We start from the raw sequence: 24,510 nt of genomic DNA, 5'->3' as shown, positions 1-24,510 counted from the left end.
TAAGGATGACAGTTTCCTTCCCTAAAGGACATTAATGAACCAGATGCGCTTTTCTGAACAATCGGTTCATGGTCATCATTAGATTCTTAATTCCAGATGCTTTTATTGAATTCAAATTCCACCATCTGCCATGGCAGGATTCAAACCTGGGTCCCCAGAATGTTATCTAAGTCTCTGCATTAAATAGCGATAATACCCCTAGGCTAATGCCTTCCCAGCCGTACTGGAGTGCTAAAATAAAGGCTAATGGACACCTAACCAATTGAAAACGAAGATAGGAACAGCAATCTCTGTAATCCTGATGAGATAGAATAGCTCAAGTACGCACATTGCAACCTTCATCAATTAACCCACAAGATCCAGAAGAGAGCCAACTGTAAATTGAAGGGAAAGTGAACAGCAAAACCAAAATACAAAGACAAGTCAATGATTGAAACATTACACATAATCCAGAACTAAGGATAATCATTATTAATCAGAAAGGTACATATGAATTGGAAATTAATTCACAAAGAATTTGATGAACAATACCAAAACAGTGACTTCAAATTTGAATTCCCAGAACTATTTATTGATTGAGCAAACTTAAAATGACATACCACCTTAAGCTTGGGGCGGATATAAAACCCATTTGTCTTTTTTTATACCCAGGACTGACTGAGACACCCGTCTGAAAATGTTGGAAGTGAAATCAAGGCACGCTTAATCAAAGGGTTGTGTTGCCATTTGACCTGGTGCTGTACTTGCCCCCAAACCAGTTGAGACCAGCAGAATTAATGTTGACCTTACTCGACTGAACAAAGCCACAGAATGGGAAGTCCATCCACTGGCATCAGTGGATGAAAGCTTGGCAAAATTTGCAACAGTATTACCTTCACAAAAGTAGATACAAATAAGGATTCTGGCAGTTAACACCAGATGAAGAGTTGAAGTTGGATGTGACTGTTTTAACTAACAAACCTTTGAAATCACATCCACACTGGAGATATTCCAGAAGACCATGTCCAACACATTGAAGGGAATGGAAAGCATTGTTTGTCATATGGATAATATCATGATCCAAAACTCAACAAAAACAGAGCATGACCAATCAGTGAAAGAACTATTGACATCGCTGCAAGACAAAGCTTTACACTCAATTAGAATTTCAAGTTCTCAAAACTCACAATAATATTTTTGGTGGAAATTGTGCAAATGACTAGAATCACAGTTGGACCAACATGAAATTAAAGTCATAAACAAATTCACAACCTGAGGCATGTGAATAAATTACAAGGGGTTGTGGAAATGGTCAGGCAAATGGCTAAATGTCTACCACACCTACCTCAGAGGAACAAATCTCTAATCAAATTTTTAAGCCAAGCCCAGGCATGATGTTGGAATCGCCATCATTATAAATCATGTTAAGAAGATGAAAATAATGCTAATATCTTGTGAGATTGTAGTTCACTGGAATCCTGTTCTACAAACGATTGTCACAGCAATGCATCAGCAGCAGGATTAGAAGCAGTGCTTTTCCAAATTTAAAAAAAAAGGTACCAGAAGACTAATCTATTACACACAACAGTCTTTGACTAAAACTAAACAAAGATATGCAGTCGTAGAGAAATAAGTTCTTGTAACACAAGGGTGTGTGATAAATCTTCTGATTATTCATTTAGATTCCACTTCAAGATTGAAACCAATCATAAACTACTTGTAAACTTGTTACATACAAAGGGAGTTGCAAAGATCCCTGGGATACAAGCATCCAGATTGAGGCTAATGTCATATAATACCATCACTCTATACATTCAGGGCAAATATCAGGCCACTGCTGATATATAATCAAGGATGCCTATTAACTATCTGCATCAGGAAGACACAAAATAAACTTAGAAAGTTGAAGTTTATACCTCCCTTACACAAAATACGTTGTATAATGCTACAAAAAAGCTATAAAAATGAACACTCAATGAGAATTTCAAGATCTGAAAACTCATATAATATTTTAGGTGGAAATTGTGCAATCAACTGGAATCACAGTTAGACCAACAGAAAATTAAAGCCATAAACAAATTTACAACCTCAGGCATGTGACTAAATTACAGGGGTTTGTGGAAGTGATCAGTCAAGTGACTAAAGAATTATCTCCAAAGACTGCAACTTTTCCATCCTGAGAGGAAAAAGAGGAAGAGGAGGACGAGAAGGAGGAGGAATAGAATATTCGAACACTCAGTCTGTCAAACTTTCTTTTAGACCCAAGTTCTCCCAGCACTGCATCTGTATTGTTTACTACACAGCAGTGGGCAAGATTAAACTTTAGCCTTTGGATAAATCCTGTATCCTCAAATGACTTCCTCTAACCTCCAAAATTCTCATTACCAAACTGAAATCATAAAAGCCTTCAACATACCAAAATAGTTCATTTTGGCAGCTTGTCAAAGACACTAAGTTATAGGCTGTAAAGTAATTCCAGACCACATAGATATGATATGTGTGACACATCAAATTAATAAAGCTAAATGCAGTATATATCAAAAATTTAATTAGTAATTTTTCCCTTCAACTGTACTTCTATGACATCCTTTCACGTGTTATGATTTACTTCTGTCCGAGTGCATCCTTCATTCCTTCAATTTCTTCTACCTACCCTTTGCAATGTATTTCTGACTTAGAAACAAAAGTCTCCTTATCGGAGCCACAACATTTTACAGAGATGATCACTATCAGTGACTATTAGAACTTATAAATTTTAGGACTTCTTAATGTATAAATTAGGATGAAGTTGAAACTGTTTTAGAGGCAACACGGTGGTTTAGTGGTTAGCAGTGCTGCCTCACAGTGCCAGAGACCCAGGCTCAATTCCACACTCAGGCAACTGTCTGTGTGGAGTTTGCCCAATCTCCCTCTGTCTGTGTGGGTTTCCTCCCACAGTCCAAAGATGTGCAGGTTAGGTGGATTGTCCATGCCAAATTGCCCATAGTGTTCCAGGGATGTGTAACTTAGGTAGATTAGACATGGGAAATGCAAGGTTGGCAGGGAACGGGTCTGGGTGGGATGGTCTTCAGAGGGGCAGTGTGGACTTGTTGGGCTGAATGGCCTGTTTCCACACCGTAAGGATCTTACAGACAAAAATAATAATTTTCACTACTTTTAGTTATTTATTGACTTCAAAGTTTATAGAAATCCCTAAGGTATTGAAAGTTAACTGTTACTTTTAAAATTTAAAATGGAGAAAACAAATCTTTGGCATAAAAATCTGCACAATCTCATGCTGATGATAACCAAATTTCTAGTTAATTGCATGGTTTTCACATTAGTCAAGAAGCAAACCTTTTAAACTTGCCTAGTCCAACAAAACTTGCTTTGAGAGAATAAAAATAAATAAAAAGGCCAGAGTATAAGTGGAACGCGTCAGACTATCCATCAGTGAAATTGTGAATTGGTAACCCTCGTCACTCCGATATCACAACCCTCACCACAATTCCTCACAGATTCACCCAGCATAATAAAAACAACTGGCTACAGTCTTGCTTCAAAATCTAATGCTCTCCGTGTGGAATGCAAATTAGGTATTGTTGGTAGGTATGATATTTGTGGGAGTGCTGCAGATAAGCTGAATTGGTTGCAATTTTCAGCTCCTCAACACTACCAAAGCCTTTTTTGACCTCAAAATGGTGGTATATGTGCTCCCTCCACACATTGGTGTGAGGAATATAAGTAGAGCGCCAGATTGTGCTGCCAGTCAGCACAGAATGTAAAAAAAAATTCTTTCATGGGACACTGGTGTTACTGGCAAGGCCAACGTTTATTGTCCATTCCCAATTGCCAAGAGAGCAGGTAGCAGTCAATTACATTACTGTGGATCTGGAGACGTATATTCACCGGAGCATTGAGGGTGGCAGATTTCCTTTCCTGAAAGGTATTTAATGAACCTGATGGGTTTTTAAATAATTGACAGTGATTACATGGTCATCAATTCCAGCACTCATTTTACTCCAGACTTTTAGCGAGTCCAAATTTAAACATCTGTCATGGTGGCATTCAAACTCATGATCTGAGAACATTAATCTAGGGTTCTGGGTTACTGGTCCAGTGACATTACAATTATACCACTGTCTCACTCTGAAGCTCAGCGCTCTAGTTAAAATTCTCATTTATCCTCACACAGCAACTTGTTTAGCTAAAAGTTAAGACTCCACTACTTACAGGTTAGTCGCAGATTAATGGTTGTGGCAGTAATTGTAAAAGATTTGAGGTTTTGTAGAGTTCTTCAATGTTGCTTAAGTCTACAGAATGACAAGTACTTAAGGATTTTAAATAAAACCAGAAAATGTTGAAAGCATTCAGCAGGTCTGGTGGCATCTGTGTAGAAAGAAACATAATTAACATTACAAGCCACTGATTTCAATTCAGAACTCAAGGAAGTGAAAATTATTGCTGGAAAAGCTCAGCAGGCCTGACAGCACCGATGGAGAGAAATCAGAGTTAACAGCCTGGGTCAAGTGACCTTTTCTCAAAGCTCCACAGATGTTGCTCGACCTGCTGAGCTATTCAAGCAATTTCTGTTTGTTTCTGATTTACAGCATTGAAGAGAAAATTATGATAGGCCTCAAGCAAGTGATAGCTGCGAAGGAACAGGAATGAAGAGAAATGAAAATGTGGTTTTTAGGGTAGAAAGACAGAAAGTTTTACTGGCAAAGAAATGTATTGTCATGCAGAGACAGTGCTAATGATTGCAGTAATAAGCCTGATTGGATCTGAATGGCAGAAGAATGAACAGCTGTGTCCAAAATGCAAGTCAAGGCCAGCACATGCAAATAAATAAAAATGAAACAAAATTGAGGGGCAGAGAGAATGTCTGAAATTGCTGATTGCAGTATTAAGTCCAGTCGGTTGTAAAGTGCCTTAACTGTGGATGATCCATCTTGTCCTCCCCCTGAGACCCCAGCATTACAGATGTCAGGCCTCAACCAATTCAGCTCATGATATCAAGAAAGGGCTGAAGATGCTAGATTATGCAAATGCTATAGATTCTGGCAATATTACATTATAGTGCTGAAACTAGTCCATCAGAGCTATCAGTGCACCTAAACAAGCTGTTCCAGTACAGCCATAACACTGGTTTCTATTTGGCAATGTGGAAAATTGCCCAGGTCAACCTACACACAAAAAGCAGGTCATGTGCTACCCAGCTAATTATTGCCCCAGCAGTCTACTGTCAAGCATCAGTAAAGTGATGGAAAGTATTGTTGATACAGGTGACACGCAGAACTTATTCAACAATAACCTGCTCAGTGACATTCAGTTTGGGTTCCACCAGCACCACATGACTCCTGACCTCATTACAGCCTTAGTCTAAACATGTACAAGTGTTGAACTCCAAGAGAAGGTGAGAGTGACTGCCTTTGACATCAAGGCAGCATTTGGCAGAGTGAGAGAATCTAAACAACACACTAATTAATGTTTCGGGTTTGGTGACTCTTCCTCAGAACCGTATTCTGAGGAAAGGTTATCGGACCCGAAACGGTAACTCTGTTTTTACCTTCACAGATGCTGCCAGGCTTGCAGAGCTATTCCAGCAACTTTGTTTTTGTTCCTGATTTACAGCATCCGCAGTTCTTTCAGTTTTTATGAGAGAATCTAAACATGTCCCCTTGACTTTCAATGACATTACCATCACTAAAAGCCCTACTATCAATATGCTGGGGCTTACCATTGAGCAGAAACTGAACTGGACCAGCCAAATGAATACTATGGCTACTGTGGCTAGAGTCTCTAAGATGTAAATAGCACGAGTCCAGGGCATTGTGGAATACTCCTCAGTTGCCTGAATGGGTACAGCTCCGACAACACTTGAGAAGGTCGACATCATTCAGAACAAAGCAACCACATCCACCACCTTCAGCATTCATTCGGTCCACCACTGACACATAATGGCACAGTGTTTACTGCAGGGAAGTGCAGCAAAAGCCTGAGAGAACCGTCACTTGCAAGTTCCCCTCAAGCCATTCTGACTTGGAACTATATAACTGTTCTTTCAGTGTTTCTGGGCCAAAACCCTGGAACTCTGTTCATAACTGGTCTCTTACTAATCCTGACCTCATGCACTGCAATGGTTAAAGAAGGCATTCCACCAGCAACCTCTCAAGAGCGATTAAGGATGTACAATAAATGTTCCCCAGCAGAAATGTTTGACAAAATAATCACCCAATCTGTGTTTTGTACCCCCGCTGTAGAAAGAGATGGCAGGAGACAAGTGGGACAGAATTAAATACCATATTAAATTGAAAGAAATCTCAATTTCTGCACAACCAAATAAGTACAAGTTGAAAAAAAACATGCATTTTTGTTTCACTTGGGAGAAGTGTTTTGCACATCGGATGGTGAGGAGAGAGGAGGTAACAGGGAAGGTGGTTCCTGTGATTGCATGAGCAGGTACCATGGGACACAGGAACAAGGTGTTGTGGATTTTTGAGGATAGAATGGTGCTTTCAGAACGCTGACACAGAAGGAGAAGGGAATATATGTTTGGTCACTTTGGACATTGCAGGAATAGGGAGGGATGACCCATTGGATGCAGAGGCTGGATGAATGGAATGTGAAGATGGGGGAATATCTATTGGGGTTCTACAAGGAGTAGAAGGGCTAAGAGCAGAAGTCCTAAAGAATTTGTGCTGTCTCCAAAATTGTGTACAAAGCACTTGCTTTGAGACCAACTCTAATAGTATGCATTCCCCTTAAACTGCAGCATGACAGGGAAAATCAGCAGAGTTACCACAGAGCAGGACAAGCTGTTAGAAGAAGGCAGGGGACGACATTTATTCTCTCAGCAGGAGATTATATTTACTCAGGATGTTCAAGGAATAAATCTACATCCTGTATCCCAGCAAGAAACAATGTGTCTGCTATGCCAAAAACAACTGTAACTTTATGTGAAGATGACACTGCCAGTGGCTGTGAAGGTGATTGTGAACATAAGCTTCTGTGTCAGCTTCCTGCAACTCCTATACTTTTCAATTCATCTAAAATTCTTCCAATGCCTCAGCCAAACTCCTATTTTAATTAAGAAATAATTTGGGGTATAAATTTAGCCTAGCTGCAAGACAAGCAATAGAAAATGGAAAAGAGAAATGAGCAGCGTTCACAATTCACTACTGCCTGTTTCAAATTACCACCCAAGATGAATGTATATCCCATTCTCCGCTCAGTTATTCATTTGGCATTTTCAGTCTTTGTTATGTAATTTTCTTCCCATATGTTCATTGGATGTGGGGAGGCCAGGTCAACGGGACAACAATTTTTCACCTATTTTCATTTGCCTTTGAGAAGGTGGTGATGAGTTACCGCAGTCCAGGAGGCATAGTTTCATACACAGTGCTGTTACGAAGAGAGTTCCAGATGTTGGCTCAGCGATAGCATGGAACAGCAGTTGGGATAGTGTGTGCTTGAAGGTGAACTTGTGCAGATAGTGTTTCCAAGATAATAAAATGTGAGGCTGGATGAACACAGCAGGCCAAGCAGCATCTCAGGAGCACAAAAGCTGACGTTTCGGGCCTAGACCCTTCATCAGAGAGGGGGATGGGGGGAGGGAACTGGAATAAATAGGGAGAGAGGGGGAAGCGGACCGAAGATGGAGAGTAAAGAAGATAGGTGGAGAGAGTGTAGGTGGGGAGGTAGGGAGGGGATAGGTCAGTCCAGGGAAGACGGACAGGTCAAGGAGGTGGGATGAGGTTAGTAGGTAGCGGGGGGTGCGGCTTGGGGTGGGAGGAAGGGATGGGTGAGAGGAAGAACCGGTTAGGGATGCGGCTTGGGGTGGGAGGAAGGGATGGGTGAGAGGAAGAACCGGTTAGGGAGCTTGGGGTGGGAGGAAGGGATGGGTGAGATGCTTGGGGTGGGAGGAAGGGATGGGACCGGTTCTTCCTCTCACCCATCCCTTCCTCCCACCCCAAGCCGCACCCCCCGCTACCTACTAACCTCATCCCACCTCCTTGACCTGTCCGTCTTCCCTGGACTGACCTATCCCCTCCCTACCTCCCCACCTACACTCTCTCCACCTATCTTCTTTACTCTCCATCTTCGGTCCGCCTCCCCCTCTCTCCCTATTTATTCCAGTTCCCTCTCCCCATCCCCCTCTCTGATGAAGGGTCTAGGCCCGAAACGTCAGCTTTTGTGCTCCTGAGATGCTGCTTGGCCTGCTGTGTTCATCCAGCCTCACATTTTATTATCTTGGAATCTCCAGCATCTGCAGTTCCCATTATCTCAGATAGTGTTTCCATTTGCCTGCAGCTCTTGCGTTCTTCGTTTGGAAATTGGAAATCCATACTGAAGAAACCCTGGTGAATGACTGTAGTGAATCTTGTGAGTGATGCATGCTGTTGCCAGTGGTGTGTGAAGCAAATATAAACAGCTACTGTCTTTGCCAGCATAACAATATGGTGAGGCCTTTAACAGCAAGTGATGGCCAGTCCAAAAGTCAGAATGTTGGAGGAAACCCTGGTTCTGATGGTTCTGGAATCTCCTGCTGCATTTTACTTTTCGGCAATCAGTGCTTTCATTCCCCTATGGGATAAGGTCTAGCTGTCTATGGCCAGCAGCTTTGCAGTCCCAGCAGCTCATCTTTACCTAGCAACAATTCAGGAGACCCTCAAATGAAGTCAGTTTGGGTTTGCCTATCAGGAAAGCCTTCTCGAGCTGTAGGGCACAGGGATCAGGATGGGATGCCCCTGAATCAACAGGGTGTGCCTGATGGTCTCCCCTCATGGTGATGTGCCAGTGAAATACCAGTAGCAACAGGAAGAGACCCTAAAGCGTCAATTAATATGCTTCTTAAGGAAACAAGACAGAAGTTTCTGAAAAAGCTCAGCAGGTCTGGCAGCATTTGTGAAGAAAAAGTCAGAGTTAATGTTTTGGGTCCAGTGACCTTTCCCCAGAGCAGTTCTGAGGAAGGGTCACTGGACCCAAAAATTTAATCCTGATATTTTTTCTTCATAGATGCTGTCAGACTTGCGGAAAGTTTGCAGCAACTTCTGTTTCTGTTCCTGATTTACTACATAGGCAGTTCTTTTGGTTTTTATGCTTCTTAAGGACTACTCTTGGCCTAAGTGTGGAATAGTCACCATTACCACCATAGAAATGCTCACTGCTGGAAAAATGTGAGCGGTAGTGGAAAGGCAATGGAACATGTCAAACAACCACTGGCACCCCACCTCCAGAAATTTCATCTCACCCAATCTTCCGTGTCTTCTGCTTCCCAGAATGCCCCTTGGTGCCTTATAAATCCCAGGGATTGATTTCAAAAGTAAATCAATGGTTTTAAAGCACAGTCAATGTGACACAGTATTGTATAACACACTTTCTTTTTCTGCTGCTGTCAAATAAAAGCCCATTCTCAGTTCAGTTATTTTTAAAAAAGGATCAAAAAATAATGACTCGATGTCAAAACTTCAGTTTTGCAGAGGCCTGCAGTATGCTTGAGGTAAAAAAATGACCAACTCGATAGAAAACAAAGGTCAGTTCAATAAAGAAGGAGAGAGGTACCATAGATTTTAAAACTATGCAGAGTTTTGAATTATAATTGGGTCATTAATGTTTACTAGAATATTGATGAGGCCTAATTACATCTATGGATTGTATAACACAAACAACTGCAGTGGTGCTTTGTTTTCAGTTCTGCTTCACTTCTCACAGGAGTTAACCTCAGAATGAAAATCAGTCTGAGTGAAGGACTGTTGAAATTTCTTGAATGAATAAGATACATGTTTATTCACAGAATGAACTCAAAGCCCTGGATTCTCAGAACATTATGTTATCTCAAGGGCTGAAGGTCAGCATATTAACTCAGAGATAGTAGGAACTGCAGATGCTGGAGAATCTGAGATAACAAGGTGTAGAGCTGGATGGACACAGCAGGCCAAGCAACATCACAGGAGCAGGAAAGCTGACGTTTTGGGCCTACACCTTTCTTCAGAAATGAGGGAGGGGAAGGGGGTTCTGAAATAAATATGGAGAGACGGGGAGGAGGGTAGGAGATGGGAAGGAGGGTAGAAGATGGATAGAGGAGAAGACAGGTGGAGAGGAGACAGACAGTCAAAGAGGTGGGGATGGAGCCAGTGAAGGTGAGTGTAGGTGGGGAGGTAGGGAGGAGATAGGTCAGTCCAGGGAGGATGGACAAGTCAAGGGGGGAGGGATGAGGTTAGTAGGTAGGAGATGGAGATGGGGCTCGAGGTGCGAGGATGGAATAGGTGGGAGGAAGGACAGGTTAGGGAGGCAGGGATGAGTTGGGCTGGTTTTGGGATGCGGTAGGGAGAGGGGAGATTTTGAAGCTTGTGAAATCCACGTTGATACCATTGGGCTGCAGGATTCCCAAGGGGAATATGAGTTGCTGTTCCTGCAACCTTTAAGTAGCATCATTATGGCACTGCAGGAGGCCAAGGATGGACATGTCATCTGCGGAATGCGAGGAGGAGTTGAAATGGTTTGTGACTGAGAGTTGCAGTTGTTTAAAGAGAACTGAGCGTATATGTTCTACAAAGCAGACCCCAAGCCTTTCCTTGGTTTCCCCGATGTAGAGGAGGCCACAATGGGAACAGCAGATGCAGTATACCACATTGGCAGATGTGCTGGTGAACCTCTGCTTGATGTGGAAAGTCTTCTTAGGGCCTGGGATGGGGGTGAGGGGGAGGTGTAGGGGCAGGTGTAGCACCTCCTGAGGTTGCAGAGAAAAGTGCCGGGTGTGGTGGGTCTGGAGGGGAGTGTGGAGTAGACAGGAAGTCACGGCGTGAGTGGTCCCTCCAGGATGCAGGTAAAGGTGGGGAGAGAAAAATGTCTTTGGTGTTGGGTCGGATTGCAGATGGCGGAAGTGTCGGAGGATGATGCGTTGGATCTGAAGGTTGGTGGGGTGTTACGTGAGGACGAGGGGGATTCTGCTTTGGTTTTTATTGTGGGGAGGGACTGTGAGGGATGAGTTGTGGGAAATGTGGGAGACACAGTCGAGGGCATCTCGATCACTGAGCGGGTGAAGTTGCGGTCCTTGAAAAACGAGGACATCCGAGATGTATGGGAGTGGAATGCCTCATCCTGGGTGCAAATGCGGTAGAAGCAAAGGTATTGGGAACAGGGGATGGCATCTTCGCAGGAAGGTGGGTGGGAGGAGGAGTATTCTAGGTAACTGTGGGAGTCGGTGGGCTTGAAATGGATATCGGTTTCTAGGTGGTTGCCAGAGATGGAGACAGATAGGTCCAGGAAGGACAGAGAGGTATTAGAGATGGTCCAGGTGAGTTTAAGGTTGGGGTGGAAGGTTTAGGTGAAGTGGATGAACTGTTCGAGCTCCTTGTGGGAGCATGAGGCAGCACCAACACAGTCATCAATGTAAAGGAGGAAGAGGTGGGGTTTAGGGCCTGTGTAGGTATGGAAGAGGGATTGTTCCACGTAATCTACAAACAGGCAGGCATAGCTTGGGCCCATGCGGGTACCCATGGCCACCCCCTTTGTCTGTAGGAGGTGGGAGGAATTAAAAGAGAAGTCAGGATGAGGACGAGTTCAGCTAGACGGATGAGGGTGTTGGTGGAAGGGGACTGGTCGGGTCTGCGGGACAGGAAGAGGCAGAGGTCCTTTAGGCCATCTGAATGGGGAATGCAGGTGTATGGGGACTGGACGTCCATGGTGAAAATGAGGTGTTGGTGTCCAGGGAATTGGAAGTTCTGGAGCAGGTGGAGGGCGTGGGCAGTGTCATGGACGTAGGTATGGAGTTCCTGGACCAAGATGGAGAAAATGGAGTCCAGATAGGTGGGGCAGGAGCAGACGGAGACAATGGGTCGACCAGGGCAGGCCGATTTCTGGATTTTGGGAAGGAGATAGAAGCGGGCGGTGCGGGTTTGGGGAACAATAAGGTTGGAGGTTGTGGGTGGGAGGTCACCTGAGGTGATGAGGTTGTGGATGGTTTGGGAGACAATAGTCAGGGTGGGGTCATGATCAAGGGGGCGGTAGGAGGATGTGTCGGAGAGTTGGCGTCAGGCCTCAGTGATGTAGAGGTCGGTGCGCCATCCTACAACTGTGCCTCCTTTGTCTGCGGGTTTTATGATGAGGTTGGGATTGGAGCGGAGGGAGCAGAGGGCTGCACATTCTGCAGGGGAAAGGTTGGAGCGGGTGAGAGGGTGGAGAGGCTAAGGCGATTGATGTCACGACAGCAGTTGGAGATGAAGAAGTCGAGGGAGGGTAGGAGGCCTTGGGGTGGTATCCAGGAGGAGGGGGTGTGTTGAAGATGGGAGAAGGGGTCAGTAGAGGGAGGTTTAGGCTCACTCAGCTCATCGGCGCCTCCGTAACCTGTCCTTCCTCCCACCTGTTCCCTCCTCCCACCTCAAGCCCCACCCCCATCTCCTACCTACTAACCTCATCCCGCCCCCTTGACATGTCCGATTTCCCTGGACTGACCTATCCCCTCCCTACCTCCCCACCTATACTCACCTTCACTGGCTCCATCCCTGCCTCTTTGACCTGTCTGTCTCCTCTCCACCTACCTTGTCCTCTATCCATCTTCTATCCACCTCCCCCTCTCTTCCTATTTATTTCAGAAGCCCCTTCACCTCCTCAATTTCTGAAGAAGGGTCGAGGCCCAAAACGTCAAGTCTCCTGCTCCTCTGATGCTGCTTGGCCTACTGTGTTCATCCAGCCCTTCAGCATACTAAGTCACACCATTTCCTTCACATTTCTCATCTGCTTTTTTTTGTTTTCAACTTTACAAGGTTTTCGTCTGTGTTTATTTTACCTGCTCTGACTCAAAATGAATTGCTTAAATAGAGAAATAAAATGTCAATATCGTGGGGTATGACCAGTTCTGCACACAACACCTAAAAAAAGTACAGACAATAAGAACTGCCGATGCTGCAGTCTGAGATAACACAGTGTGGAGTTGGAGGACCACAGCAGGCCAGGCAGCATCACAGGAACAGGAGTGTTGACCCTTTGGTTCGGGACCGGACCTGAAGCGTCAGCTTTCCTGTTCCTGTGATGCTGCCTGGCCTGCTATGTTCCTCTAGCTCCACACTGTGTGACCTAAAAAAAGTATTCTTCTTTCTTCAGTTTTCAGCCCAAAAGGCGTGTCCTATGACCTTCACCATGAACAGGTGCAAATCCCACGCCAGGCAAAGCAGAGTTCAAAATCCAAATTGCTGGCACCAATTTGATCCAATCAGCCAACCAACCAACTAAGCTACCTGGCTCTTCAAGGAATTTGGTTTACTTATTCCTTTATGGAACGTGGGCATTAGTGTTGAGGGCAGCAGTTGTTGTCAATCCCAATTGTCTTTAAAATTGAATGGCTTGCAAGGCCATTGCAGAGGGCTAGGAGTTTTAGAGTCACCGCTTGACCAGCCCTGGTAAGGACAGCAGCTTTCCTTTCCCAAATGACACGAGAGAACCCGATGGCTTTTATAACTTACTTGTCATGGTCACCATTACTGAAACTATTTTTCATCTCCAGGTTTATTAATTACATTCAAACTTTGCCAACTGCCATGCAGGATTTGAACCCAATACCCTTCTAGCACTAACCTGGGTCTTTGGATTACAACAATGCCACCATCTCCTGAATCTGAATTATGGTGGCAACATACTGTAGCCTGGGGCTATGAATGATGATGGAAGGGTCGCTACCTTCTTTCCATTACATGGCTGACCAGTAACCCCATCCATTCTTGCTGTCTGCTACTGCTATTGGCATTTATTGGAAGGATTTACAAGTTGATACACAACCTCTTTGGCCAGGCCATGATTGCCCCTCCATTGGCAGGAAACTCAACTGCGAGACTCTGGTTCAGAGGCAGAGATGCTACCCACTACACTATAATTCCACTACTGAAGAAATTCCTCCAGCTCTTTGTAAAGAATGAGTCTACACATAGCAGACAATGGAAAACATACCCTCATTCATTTAGATCTGTTTTAATTGAAGACTTTTATATTATATGTACGCTATCAATTTGACCCATCAGTCATGATATCTGAACCATACCCACTCAAAGATGGTGTTATCCATGGCTTAATGGGGACACACTCACCTTGAGTCAGAAGGTTGAGGGTACAATTCCCAGTCTAAAGATTCAGCTTGATACTTCAGTTTGGAGGGAGTACTTAGCTGTCAAAGGAGCTTTCTTTCTAGTTAAGTCAACCTCTGTCATCTCTAACGTACATAAAAGATGCCACAGCACTATTTTAAAGATTAGACAGATGGTTCTTTACTGTGCCCTGCCTATACCTCAACACATCATTTAAAAAAACTGGCCATTAACAGAAAGTTGCTTGGTGGACCTTGCATTATGCAAAATTTTGTGCCATGTTTTCTGCATGACAAATGCTACTGGGGCTCAAAAGAAAATATATCATCATTCGACTATAAGACAGAGAAGTAAACATAGGCTATTTGGCCCATCAACTGTGCCCCTCCATTCAGTGACTGATCTGATATTCCTCAACTCCACTTTCCTGATTTTGCTCGTAACACTTGATCACCTTATTGATTAAAAACGTGTCTATCTCAGCATTAAGTATATTTATTAAACTAACAGCTTTCTGTGGTAAAGAATTACACTGATTCACTGTCCACAGAGAAAATATCCTCCTAATCTCCGTATTAAATTGGTGACCCCTTACTCTGAGATTACTTCCTCCGGTCCTAGACTCTCCACAAGGGAAAAGAAAACCTCTCCACATCTATTCTGTCAAGATACCTAAGAATCTGATACCTTTCAACAGTCACCTCTCATTTGTTTAAGTATGAGTACAAGCCTAATCTACTGAACCTTTCCTCATTAAATAGTCCCTCATACCCAAATCAACCTTATGAACTTTCTGTTCTTATCTCCAATGCCAGTATATCTTTCCTTACATAAGGTGACCTAAACTGTTCACAGTATTCCACCTGTGGTCAATTAGTGCCTTATAGAGTGTTAGGAAGACCTTGCTATTTAAATGCATTCCTTTTTAAATGAAGCTCATTGATTGTAAGGGACTTGGAAACATCCTGATGTTGTGGAATGGCTGATATAAATGTGTGCCCTTACCTCTTTTCAAATAAATAAAACCTAAATCGAGTTATTGTGATCAAAGCTGTCACAAATTCTTGACATCAGTCCTAGGAAATGCAAACTGGATGCCTCCAGATCAGAAGGAAGAGAAACTATCACACACATTGCAATTGCTACCTTGTGGCACAAATTGTGTTTGTGCCATGTGTCTTCAGTTAGACACAGCATAATGGAGGGTCTGCAGCAAATGAAAACTTCCAGTATCCAACTGATGGTAAAGAATGATCATAAATTGAGATTTTGTTCAAAAATCCTAATAATGCAAATACTAGCTTTAAGAAACTTTTTGCAACTATTTTCCTCCATCTACTTTAACAGTGTTATGCACCCCAATTCATGTTCAACTTTAGGTGAAGGAGGAGATTTACTTGAAAAATACTGCGGCTTTTTTTTAAGTGAAGTCAGTGAACTTGATGCCAGCAGAAGATGCTTAGTATATCCTGTGAAAGTCAAGTGTAATTGCCAGCCAGTACTGATAGCATGCTGCTGCACATGTGCAAAGGTCCTCGGAGAAGGCCCTGATATTTTACGATGCATTAACCATTATGATGATGGTCTATGACAGCTCTTGAAAATGTGCCTAGAGCTTTCAATTGCTCCAATCACTCCTCCAGCACTGAGGTTCCATGTGTTAAAGGGGCAGCCCCCGATGCTTCGGGAGAAGCCAATAATCTCCACATAATCTGGTCCCAGAGCTCCATGTCACTCTCCTTCACCATGGCTTTTCATAATCCCCAGCATATGGTCATGTTTTGATGGGCATGAAATTACATCAAGCAAGGTCATTTTTAATAACCGTCAATATCCCTGAACAGCAGTCTTGTTGACACCTAAACCAAGAGCTGGGGGAATTGTCAAGTAGTTGACAGACTTGGCCTGGGAAAGCTGATCCACAGGGAGCCAGATTAATATTGATAATAGTAAATTGTTATTGATATAGATTTGAAGGGTATTGTGCAGCTGGATGATACTGTAACTCAAGTAGTACTGACAGCAAATGACATTTTGTTTTCTTTCCGTGAGGGATTTTCAGGGGACTTTTTTTTATGTGCTCTACACAGCAAGGATTGTCTCATAATCTACACCAAGGAGCTAGCTACATGTCAACAAATTGTAGAATAAAAGCTACTGAAAGATGTAGGGCTTAACCCTTAATGTTCTGCAGCAGGCCTCCTGGTTTACACAGCTTATAGAGATTCTCTAAGAGAGTGTAAAATATTATTTGCATGACTCGTTTCCCCTGTTGAGCAAGCAAAAAGTGTTTTTGAATTTCAGTACCTTTAATCTTCATGTACGAAAATTATTTTGTCATTGAAGGTGAAACGTTTGTACCTTTACCCCACCCCTTCCCAATCATCTTCCTGACAACTCAGCTTCAATTTCATATATTCAAAAGCAGCCAACTGGAGCTCTCCCTGCCATAGCGCTGATTTAGAAGCAGGGATGTCACTAAATGATTCTCTTTATTATGATAGTACAATAATTGCTTCAAGGAGTATCCAACATCATCTCAATGAGATTCACATTAATCCTGCCAGTTTTCTAAGTAATGGGTTCAGGCAGAAGGCCAAGATAAAGCTTTCACAACCACTTCTGCTGATTTACTGCAATGACCATAATTATCATGGCTTATGATTCCGAGGAAAACATCATCGTGATTATGGATTTTACATTTCATGTATAATACTGTATTGCAACAATGCACCGTCCCGAAGGTGGGACAGTGTTTCTGAATGATCCATTAGGAGAATTAGGCTCCCCAGAAGACTTGCAATGCAGTAACATTTTAAAAAGTGTGCACATAAGTAGGATAGCTTTACAACTTTGCAAATTTAAACTGCAGTCAGAAAACCCGGACTATGGAAATAAACATTCATAAGAATTTATATTTGTGAGCGATTTGTTTCTCTTTGGAGATGCTGAGATTTTTCATTTCAAATATGAAAGTCACTTTTTTTTTAATCCCTACTGTGTGGAAGTAGGCCCTTCGGCCCAACAAGTCCACGCTGAATCTCAGAGCATCCCACCCAGACCCATATAACCCACCTAATCTACACCTCCCCGAACACTACAGGCAATTTAGCATGGCCAATCCACCTAACCTGCACATCTTTGGACTGTGGGTGGAAACTGGAGCACCCGGAGGAAACCCACGCAGACGTGGGGAGAATGTGCAAACTCCACACAGACAGTCGCCCGAGGCTGGAATTGAACCCAGGACCCATGAGACAGCAGTGCTAACCACTGTGCCGCCTGAAACATATATGAGGCGTCATTTACAATCAAGAGAAGCCATTTGGGCTACTGAGTTAATTCTGGCTTGTCATTGTCCTGTGAGATTACTTCCTTCAAATGCCTGTCCAATTCACTTTTGAAGCCACTGATTGTTTTTGGTTCCACCCTTCTCATGGGCATCAGGTGCCAGGTCATCACAGTTTGATGTGTGCACAAGATTTCCATATATTTCCCTTTCACTTTTGTCTAGAATCTTAAATCTGTTCCCTTAGTCTTTATACAATCAGACAACGCAAAGAATTTTTCTTTGTCTACCTTATCAAAACCTGTTATAATCTTGCACACCTCTATCTCCTTTGCTCCAATGACAACAAACCAGGAAGAACTTTGCTAAATTTCTGAAGCGCCTTCTCGAGGGCCTTCACATCTTTTGTAATGTGTGATGACCACAACTGGGCAAAATGCTCTAGCTGGGGGCTTTATCAGAGCTTCAGATAAGTACAGCAAGACTTCTCTGCTTTTGAACACAACAGTAGGCTGAACCTTGTGTTCTTTTTTGTTTAGGTCGAAGTTGCACCGTATTATTTGAGGGATTACTGTTTTGAGAACTAGCAAGTTTTCTCACCATATCCTACAAAGCTTGTCTCATTGTCTAACTTCCCCACACCTACTGTGTTCCTGATATCTGATTTTAGCCCCATCTTACAACATACCTTTCCCAGAACAACGTGCCATTGTCAACATATCCCAGAGTTTTCTGGCATCCCTTGAGCTTGTGCCATCCTTAAAAGTCTATTGTATGCCCAGACAAGCACTGTCAGTCTAGATCTGCCCTGCATGGTACCTGATGTTTTGCCTTGTACCAAGCAAACTGGGGAAATTGGTGCCTCACTGTGCAAGAAGGACCTAGATGTACTGCTGGACACAATGGTACAGAATTTCATTTTACCTCAGGACCAGGAGCGAAGGCCATGACAGCAGACCATGCCAGCCTGATCAGAGGTTGGCACCTGGGTTAGAGCAGTGTCAACTGTCTGAAGGAATGCCCTTTTCCACTCTGCCACCATCTTCTCCCCAATATATCAAGCCCACCCTATTTCTGCACCTGTACCCACCTCCCGCCAAGACTCATGTTCTACCACTCTTACAAATGTCTGAAATGTCTTCCCCACTCACTCTCACATACCCCAACCCTTGACACTACTAACCGTCATATCCCCTGTACTGCCTCGTCACATGCTCAGGGCACTTTAGCATCTGTACCAAAGGTAACAGCTGTGCTACCCACTTTAATGTCCCTAAATACCTGAGTGTCAATAGTTTCAGGAGGAAAATAGCCCGCCATAGAGCAAAAATACTCTCTTCAGTAGGCTACTCAGCATTCACTTCCTCATCCTTCATGTGGAGAACATCCTGGCTCTAATCATTCCATTAGCTGATGGGCTGTTTTCCAGCTCCTGAACTGTTATCAGAGCCTGCCCTTTACTTACTGATCCCCTGAGCTGGTTAACCCCCTTGACTTGCCTGAGGCCTGATAATACCAATAGATTTTGATCAATTGGGTCATGGGCTGAAGAGTGGGAAATGGAGTTTAATTTGGATAAATTGCATTTTAGCAAAACAAACAAAAGCAATACTTATAAAATTATAAGTAGGGCTTTGGGTAGTGTGGTAGAACAGAGAGACCAGGGATTGAGCTACATTATTCTTTGAAGTTTGTATCACATATAAATAGGATGGTTAAGAAGGCATTTAGCATTCTTGCCTTCATTGCTCAGATCTCTGAGTGTAGGAGTTTGGACATTAAATTGAGGTGGTGCAGGACATGGGTGAGGCCTCTTCTGGTCCAGTTCTGGTCTCTCTGCTATAGGAAGGATATTTTTAAGTTGGAGAGGGTTCAGAAGAGAAACACCAGGATGTTGCCTGGAATCAAGGGAAGTGAAGAGAGTGAATAAGCTGGGACTCTTTTCACTGCATAGGAGGTTGAGAGGTGACTTCATAGACGTTTATAAATTAATTAGGATATAGATCTGGTGAATGGCACATGTCTGTTCCTGAGGGTGGGGGATTTCAAGACTAGGGGGCATATCTTTAAAGCGAGAGGAGAAAAATTAAAAAAAAAAGACATGTTGGACTATTATTTTACAGTGTTGTGTGTGTGGTTGAACTTATAGAGGAAGCTCTGCTACCCACTTTTATATCCCTAAATACCCGAGTATCAATAATTCCAGGAGAAAAATAAACCACAATAGGGCAAAAATACTCTCTTGAGTATGCTACCCAGCATTCAATTCCTCACCCTTTATGTGGAGAACATCCTGGCTCTAATCAGTTACTGTTACAACCTTTAAACAACATTTAGGAAAGTGGATGAATGAGAAATATTGGATGAATATGAGCCAAGTTCATGTAGGTGATACTAGATTAGTTCAGGATTTTGGGTGGCGTGGACTGGTTGGACCAAAGGATCTGTTTATGTGCTGTATGACTTTATGCCTCCTTCCTTTGTGCCTGTGCTAAGTGGCAAGGTAAGACAGCAGTACTGCGAATCTGACCCCACTACCAAGGACATTTTTCCCTCCCTACCCTTATCTACCTTCCAGAGGGACTGCTCTCTCCATGACTCCCTTGTCTGCTCCACATACCCCAATACCCCACCACCCTTGGCACTTTTCACTGCAACCATAGGAAGTGCTACACCTGCCCCTAAACCTCACCCCCATCCCAGGCCCCAAGAAAAGCTTCCACATTAAGCAGATGTTTACTTGCACGTTTGCTATGTGGTCTACTGTATCCGCTGTTCCTGATGTGACCTCCTTTACATCAGGGAAACCAAGTGGAGGCTTGGAGGCCGCTTTGTGCAACACCTACATTCGGTTCCTGACAAATGACTTCACCTCCCAGTCATAAACTACTTCAACTCCCCCTCCCACTCCTGGGAGGAGTCCATCCTGGGCCTCCTGCATTGCCACACTGATGCCACCAGGAGGCTGCAGGAACAGCACCTCATATTTCGCTTGGGAACCTTGCAGCCCAATGGTCTCAATGTGGATTTCACAAGCTTCAAAAACTCCCTTCCCCCATCCGCATCCCAAAACCAGCCCAACTCGCCCCCACCGTTTGACCTGTCCGCCTTCCCTCCCACCTGTCGAGCCCTCCCTCCCAACTGGCCAACCCCCATCCCAACTCCTTACCTGCACTGACCTTTACTGGCTCCATCCCCGCCTCCTTGAGCTGTCCGTCTTCTCTCCACCTATCTGCTCCTTTATTCACCTTGCATCATGGCCTTCACCTCTCTCTATTTATTTCAAAGTCCCCTTTCCCTCCGCCATTCCTGAAGAAGGGTTTAGACCCGAAACGTCAGCTTTCTTGCTCCTCTTATGCTTCCTGGCCTGCTGTGTTCATCCAGCTCTACACTTTGTTATCTCAGACTCCAGCATCGGCAGTTCCTACTATGTCTGAGCTCTATGGCTGAGAGGGCAGAGTGCAGAAAGGTAAAGCAAGGCAGGGATGCTGCAAGCGTCCAGGTGGCTCTGAGTGAGGGAGTCAGTAAGTGAAGACCTTAGATGTGCAGCCTGGTTCAGTCCACGAGCTGGGTGCATGTGTCTGAATGCACAGGGTCTTTGCTGCAGCATTACAATGCTGATTGCTAGTGTAGCCTGAGGTGGAACACTGAAGTACTGAAGTGCCCTTTAAATGGTTCGGACGTGTGCCAAGAGGGTTCTTAGAGACTGGCACATGTGGTATGTCAAAGTTTGTGGATATGGGGTATTTGTGGCCAATGTCTGTGGAGCATGGCCTGATATTTTAATGCCCGATGTCCAACATGGAAGTCCTTTGGAGCAAGCAATGTGCTGAATTCACAAGGTACTGCTTTAGCTTCTAGGTAAGGTTTTGCCAATGTCTAGCTCATTTACTGAGTTTGTTTACTTTTTTTTGTTTTTTTTGTTGAAAAACACAATGTACAAGACAATTTTATTGGATATTTCCTCCACCACCAGGGAAGACATCCACATGATCAGTAACAAGCAACGCTCCAAATGAGTAATGCTTATGTGAAAGAAGTGAAGGGGAGGGCAGGAGCCAAATCAGAATAGAGTTGGAGGGGGATCGAAAGCTTTGCACTCCCCGCAGTGCCCACCTCTCCCTAAAGGCATCGAGAATGTGGGTGGACATCATGTGCTCCCTCTCCAAGGACACCCAGGCTCAAACATAACCGCAGAAAAGGGGCAGGCAGTCAGCTGAAATGGCCCCCTCTGTGGCCTGCTGCCTGGGCCTGTTAATAGCCAGCTTGGCCAAGCTCAGGAGCAGACCCATGAGGAGATCTTCTGACCTACCCACACCCTTCCTTAGCGGGTGACCAAAGATCAGGAACATGGAGCTGAAGTGCAGTCAAAACCAGAGGGGAGGGTTCTTCAGATAACTATAAACGGAGTGCAAATGCCCACATCCAATATGTACATGGTCCACGGGCTCCACAGCACTGCAAAACAAATAGTTGAGCCAGGAAACCGTGAACCACTGTAATCAGTGGTTGCTCAAAACTGCAGCATGCAACACCCTCCAAACCAGGTCCCCGAGGGAAAGAGCGAGAACCCCCATGTACAGAGCCCTCCACTGAGGATCCCCATTGCTTGGCAACAATTGGGCACACAATGTGTGTCTGAGCAGTGGATAAGGGAGAAGAAGTGGATGGTGTGCATCAGCAAGGATACACAGCCCACCGTTTTGCATCTTTAACCGACATTACACAACACTACACAAACATTCTGGCAGCGGATCAGGTTGTGGGGCACAGTTCTGACAGGAAGTACAGGATCCTGTGCCCAATGCAAAATGCCATCTGAGCAGGGGTACATGCAGATAGGATTCCATCTCACAGTTCAGCCTCCTCCCACTGATGCACATTGTCAGGTCTGAACACTGCTGTCTAAGGCAGCTGGATGCTGTTTACTGAGTTTGATAAGATAGAAAGCTTCATATTAATGAAGTGAGTTGAGCCATCAACCAGGCATTTAACAAACAGTAATCCTCCTTAATTAGCAACTCACCACTGCCTAGTGAGAAACTTGCCAAGCATTTGTGAAAAGCACCAAGTTGGTGTAAGAGGGTCTTAATGTAGGGCCTCGCCAGACATCTTGTCCAATTCTGCCACAAATTTCTCTATAGCCGGCATCATTCAGGCATGTATAAAATTCCATCCAAAGCCTCTACTTACGAAGCCATGGAGTATATGTGCTTTGCTAACCACTCTCAATGTGTCCTGCTACCTTCAATCATCAATGCTCAGGCACCCCTAGGTTCCAGAGTATCAGCAGATCTTTTAGAATTGTGCCATTAAGTATATGTTGCTTTTCCAATCTTTTCTGCTAAAATGCATCATTTCAAACATCTCTGTATTAAATTTCACTTGCACTAGCCTGCCCATTCTGCTGGCATACCAATGTCCTATTGCAGGCAACTTATGCCATACTCACTGTTGAAGGGCTGTGAAGAAAAAACAGGACAGTGAGATTAACTGAATAGGTTCAGTTTCAATGAGTCAACATAGAGCCAATGGGTCCAAGTGGCCTTCCGAATTCTAAGAGTCTATGATCCTATTAACTCTTGAGGCAGAGGGAAAAATTGTATCTCCTGTTGCTGGTTCCAAAATTAGGGACAATAAACATAAGGTGGTCAGTAATAAATAGGTAAAAAATAATTACTTAAGATAGACGAGATCATGAGGGCAAAAGTAATACAAGGGTATGTTGATAGGGTGACTTGCGAGGAGATATGTGTTAGATGTAATATAGATATGTAATATCTATCAGAAGAAGTTGGGTGCACAAATTTGAGAAAAACAAATGATCACTAAATTAATCCAAGTATCTCAGAAACCTGAAAGAAAGTGGACCGAAGAATAGCAGTTCAGAAATTTTATGCTTCAATTCAAGATCCATCAAGTCAGATCTGGTTCCCTGTCAGAAAATCAGGAACTTCCCATGGAGGAATTCCATGAGGAATAAACTATGGGGAAACCTGAAACCTGGCACTGTTGGTGGCCCCTCTCATCTCTGAGTTAGAAAGTTGTGAATTCAAATTCTACTTTAGGAGTTGAGCACAAAAATCAAGGATGACATTCCAACACGTTGTTGAGGGAGTGCTGCACTGTTGGAAGCTCTTTATTTCAGGTAAGACCTTATAGTAAATGGAACTTACGGGGCTAACATGTGGAATAAGAGAGGGGCGTTATCTCCAATGTTGAGGGGAATGTTCATCATGCAACAAACATCACAAAAGCAGATAATCTGCTTATGATCACATTGCTGTTTGTGGGAATGAACTGTATCCCAACTGGCTGCCTCAATACCTCTCCTACCACAGTTACTGCACTTCAAAGGTATCAGAGATAATGGGAACTGCAGATGCTGGAGATTCCAAGATAATAAAATGTGAGGCTGGATGAACACAGCAGGCCAAGCAGCATCTCAGGAGCACAAAAGCTGACGTTTCGGGCCTAGACCCTTCTTCAGAGAGGGGGATGGGGGGAGGGAACTGGAATAAATAGGGAGAGAGGGGGAGGCGGACCGAAGATGGAGAGCAAAGAAGATAGGTGGAGAGGGTGTAGGTGGGGAGGTAGGGAGGGGATAGGTCAGTCCAGGGAAGACGGACAGGTCAAGGAGGTGGGATGAGGTTAGTAGGTAGCTGGGGGTGCGGCTGGGGGTGGGAGGAAGGGATGGGTGAGAGGAAGAACCGGTTAGGGAGGCAGAGACAGGTTGGACTGGTTTTGGGATGCAGTGGGTGGGGGGGAAGAGCTGGGCTGGTTGTGTGGTGCAGTGGGGGGAGGGGATGAACTGGGCTGGTATAGGGATGCAGTGGGGGAAGGGGAGATTTTGAAACTGGTGAAGTCCACATTGATACCATATGGCTGCAGGGTTCCCAGGCGGAATATGAGTTGCTGTTCCTGCAACCTTCGGGTGGCATCATTGTGGCAGTGCAGGAGGCCCATGATGGACATGTCATCAAGAGAATGGGAGGGGGAGTGGAAATGGTTTGCGACTGGGAGGTGCAGTTGTTTGTTGCGAACTGAGCGGAGGTGTTCTGCAAAGCGGTCCCCAAGCCTCCGCTTGGTTTCCCCAATGTAGAGAAAGCCGCACCGGGTACAGTGGATGCAGTATACCACATTGGCAGATGTGCAGGTGAACCTCTGCTTAATGTGGAATGTCAT

This window comes from Stegostoma tigrinum, chromosome 5 (assembly GCF_030684315.1).
Source record: "Stegostoma tigrinum isolate sSteTig4 chromosome 5, sSteTig4.hap1, whole genome shotgun sequence".
NCBI lineage: Eukaryota > Metazoa > Chordata > Chondrichthyes > Orectolobiformes > Stegostomatidae > Stegostoma > Stegostoma tigrinum.
This window is presented reverse-complemented; position numbering follows the sequence as displayed.